The sequence below is a fragment of the Vitis vinifera genome, chromosome 10, assembly GCF_030704535.1.
Source record: "Vitis vinifera cultivar Pinot Noir 40024 chromosome 10, ASM3070453v1".
Taxonomy (NCBI): domain Eukaryota; kingdom Viridiplantae; phylum Streptophyta; class Magnoliopsida; order Vitales; family Vitaceae; genus Vitis; species Vitis vinifera.
This window is the reverse complement of record NC_081814.1, coordinates 14,324,528-14,329,151: the sequence shown is the minus strand read 5'-3', so window position 1 is coordinate 14,329,151 and position 4,624 is coordinate 14,324,528. Positions and strand designations below refer to the sequence as shown.

General features: G+C 33.6%; 1 pseudogene; it reads right to left on the bottom strand.

The window, feature by feature from the left end:
- Positions 1 to 3,634: 3,634 nt before the first annotated feature.
- Positions 3,635 to 4,364, bottom strand: LOC104877376 (5-OH-xanthotoxin synthase-like; annotated as a pseudogene).
- Between the last annotated feature and the right edge of the window lie 260 nt (positions 4,365 to 4,624).

The window sequence follows — 4,624 nt, the reverse complement described above, 5'->3', positions numbered from 1 at the left end:
TTTCTTTGCTATTTAAGACCCCACTTTCCCTTTTCTTGGGCTTTCTTTTGGATTACATATATGGCCCCTAGATATTAAGCATGGGAACCACTATGTGTGAATCGGGGGTTTGCATTTTTCATTTATCAGATAGTGGCCCATCTTGTTTATTTGTTTTTGATTTATCAGATAGAGGCCCATCTTGTTTATTTGTTTTTTATTTATCAAATAGAGGACCATCTTGTTTATTTGTGCATCTGTTTCAATAGCCTGCTTTAACCTTCATCTATGGTTCTTTTATCTCTCAGCCACTTCCATGGAAAAAGGGGCGTGGGGAGAAAACCCCGATGTTCTTTGAGACGCTCTTTACTCTTTTACTCAAACCATATCTCTAAAGAGTCCCCACACAGTTGGTGAGAATCGCATGTCATGACCCCATATTTGGATAATGGAATTGCATGGAATTGCTGAAACGCCACTTTCACATGTATCCATACTTTTTTTTGGATGTAATTGGCAAATTTGAAGCTGAAGAATAAATTGGACATGAAGATGGCGACTTCCAAATATTAAACCAAATCCTTGATTGATTTCTTACTAGAAAAAGCCAAAAAAACCAACGAAAGAAAACAAAAACACCTCTCAAAAGTGAAAAATGACGCCACTTTCACTTCCCTATTATGTTTCGTATCTAATGGGTAAAGCCCTTAAGAAATGATAATTATTTGAGAAGGTTGCATTTTCTTTATGTCACACGCATGTGGCCATGAGGTTCCACTCTCATGCTTGTCATTTTCCTCTTGCATGTGTCTTCCTTCTCTTTCTCTTTTACTTTCCGGGAAAATAAAATTGATGGGTTGGGTTTCGGTTTTGGGCACACCATGTTCCTCTTGCATGTTCTTCCCTAAATGTGATGTGATTGGAATTCATTATAGACTTCAAAACGAAAAAAAAAAACGGATATGAAGGGAATGATGCCATTTTCGACTTGGAGTTAAATTGCTTTTCTAACTTTTTGTCGGGTTGTGACAATTAAAACACAATCCTTTTATGAAAAAAAAAAAAAAAAAATTCTGTTTATTTAATTAATTTTCTTAACTAGATGTCATTGATTTCATAGGAAATCTCTGTTGAAAATCTAAACTAAAGAGTGAAAAATGATATCAAAATAATAAAAAAAATTACATAAATATATAATAAATTTTAATTGGATATGAAGATTGACTTCCAAATAAATTCTCCACTAGTAGATTATAACCAAGGTGTTTAGATCTTGAAAACTTAGCAATGAAAACAAAATTTGAAGGCATTTCAATTACTATGTCATTAGAATTCCTTGTTGCGGATTCTTTACCCAGAATCACGCTCTCATATAATTTTGTAACTTGATACTAACTTGGCTGTTTGATATACCAAGGACATGAAAAGATAATAGCAAATAAATAAGTAGATAAATAAAAAGAAGAGATGCCACTTGAAAGAAAGCCTCGTACAACCACAATGGCCTAAACTTCACATAGGTTTGAAACAACCACTACGTTTTAGCCATTTTTTTCTCCTTTTTTTGGGTTGCATAAATGATATGAGGTTTTAGTAATTAAGCTCAATGTGTGTTCAGCCCTTAAATTTGCATTAGTCATAATAGTGGTTATTTCCTGTGAGTAGCACCCTTCATGTAATTTTATATTGTATCTTTTTCTCCTCATGGGTTACAACCACCTTTAGGTTGTAGAGAAGGGCTGAAGTTAGAAACCTGGTTTTAACTATGAGGAAACATTCTTGTTAATAGTCATGCTCAAATACTCCTATCCATTACTACATATCTCAATTATGAGATATGGCAAATGGCTATGTTGATGTGAGCGAATCCATATGATGCAACTAAATGGCTTCATAGCAAAGGGTCAAGAGCACTTCATGTGTAAGTTACATAACTACATTTATGGATTAAAACAAACATCTCATTAATGAAATAAGCATTTTGATTAGACAATAAAAACTCTTGATTTTGATTAAAACAAGGATGAGCCTTGTGTGTACAAGAAGATGTAGGGAAGTATGGTGGTATTTTTTATCTTTTATATTGATGACATTTTACTCATTGGGAATGATGCAAGGTTATTATCATTAGTCAAGACTTGGTTATCTACTTAGCTTCAAATGAAATATTTGGGGGAGGTGCAATATATTCTTAGGATCGAGGTCCTTCATGATTGCAACAAAAGAAAAATTATATTATCTCAAGCCACCTATATTGAAAAGCTTATGGTCCAGTATGTCATGTAGGACTCTTAGAAGGGACAATTACCTTTCAGACATGAAGTACCTCATTCTCAATATTAATGTCCTAAGATGTCTGAGGAGAAAGATCATATAAAAGAAATATCTTATGCCTCAATATCAAGTAGCCTTATGTATATGATGTTGTGTACTAGATAAGATATTTGGCTTTTTGTAGGGATGGTATATAGATATCAGTCCAATCGAAGACTAGATCATTGGACAACAATAAAAAATATACTCAAGTATCTTCAAAAAATGAAGGATTATATATGTGTGTATCACTGTGATGAGTTGGTACCCCTTAGGTATATGTATTCAAACTTTCAATCTAACAGAGACTCTCATAAGTCTAACTACCTTTGTGTTTATGTTCACTTTAGGTGGTGGGGCTATAAGTTGGAGAAGTGTGAAATAATCATATATTGTTGACTCTATTATAGAAGCCTAGTATGTTGTTGCTTCTTAAGCAACAAAGAAGTTTTTTAGCTCAAGAAGTTCTTCATAGAATTGGGGTAGTGCCTTGGCTATATCTCCTTTACTCGTCTATGACAATAATGGGGCGGTGGCATGGTCTAAAGAACCAAGAAACCACTAAAAAGGTCAATACAAAGAGATGAAATATCACTTAATATGTGAAATAGTAATGAGAGGAGATGTTGCAATGGAGAAAATTGCTTTTTCCAAAAACTTGGCAAATCCTTTCACTAAGACTTTATCTACTAGAGTCTTTGATGGAAATAGGGATAGCATTGGTGTTAGATGTAATTCCAGGGTCAATGGGGTAGAAAATTTGTTAACTAGTGAAACTATCAGTCAAAGTTCTTAGGCATCTCAAATGGTAACCTGAAATTTCTTCTTCCGTGAGTGGGAGACTTCAATCATTGAAGTGTTGTTTCATTGGTCTTAATCACAATAATAAATTTACTACACTGGGGTTAGGTGACCTATAGAGTTTAACCCAATAGCACTTTACACCTATACCAACTAAGATAAAAAAAAAAAAAAAAAAATTATACTTCGCATTTATGCGGATCAAACTCTAATGCAGTAAAATATAGTTATAATTTTATACATTGAGACATCTTTTTGAAACAAATAACTTCTCTAATCAAGACAATGAAGTCGATCTTGACTTTCATATATTAGTTTAGAGGGTTGGACCATTATATATACAAAAGTTTAACATTCTATATACAATTGCTAAAATGAGTGGTTCGAACAAAGCACCCACTGTCGTACATTTATCTAAGATGTGATGAAATATATACTTAATTTTAAATCGCTTATTATAAAAATTTTAATCACAAATTAATAAATTATCATGTAACCATTATCTTACAATTAACTTCAAAGGACTGTCCTTATAGAATTAATTTTCAAATTAATATTTTTGTTTCTCGAGTATTACCAAAGCACTCCAAACAAGGGAAATTCCTCAATCAAAATGACATTGTCTTAGATAATTATTACATAAGAACATGTATTATATGACTGCCCATATGTTAAATATAATTCCTAGCCACAAGGTAGAGATCATTTTTCTTTGTCATGGTAAGACCAGGTTTTGCATCGGTATCTATATCTTCCATCTTCATGCCAGCAGGCATTTCCCAGTCAAATGAGTAAAGAAGATTAGCGAGTGCAAGCTCTACTGTCACAGCTCCAAGATTCATCCCTGGCCATATTCTCCGGCCGGCCCCAAATGGTATCAGCTTATAATCTTGTCCTTTGAAGTCGATACAAGTACCCAAAAATCTCTCAGGCATGAACTCTTCTGGGTTTTCCCAGGATTCAGGATCTCTTCCAATTGCCCATGCATTGACAAACACTAGGGTTTTGGTCGGTATCTAATACCCATCTATATTGCACTTTTGAAGTGTTTCTCGAGGGATTAGCAAGGGTGCTGCAGGATACAATCTCATGCTTTCCTTCACCAATGCCTTCATATAAGTAAGCTTTTGAATATCATCTTCATCCACAAAACACTTCTCCCCAACTAAAGTTCTGACTTCTTTTTGTGCTTTCTTCATCACTCTAGGGTTCTTCATCAGAGCTGTCATCGTCCAAACCATAGTAGCTGCAACTGTATCTGTTCCTGCAAAGAAAGTTAAGAAAAAAAATATAAGTATTTATTATTTGTATTGACACTCACTTTCAAGTTGGATATTGTTTTTGTTTTTATATTGCAACTTTTTCAAAAACAGTTACAGAAAATAAGAGTTTACTTAGGCAGCTTTTCGAGAACATTTTCTGTTTTTCAGAACAAAAAATCATGAAAACACGTTTGGCAACAAAAAGGGGTTAAGAATTAAAAAAAAAAATGGATGCTTTCAAATAACATCTCTTAATTGTTTCTAAAGAC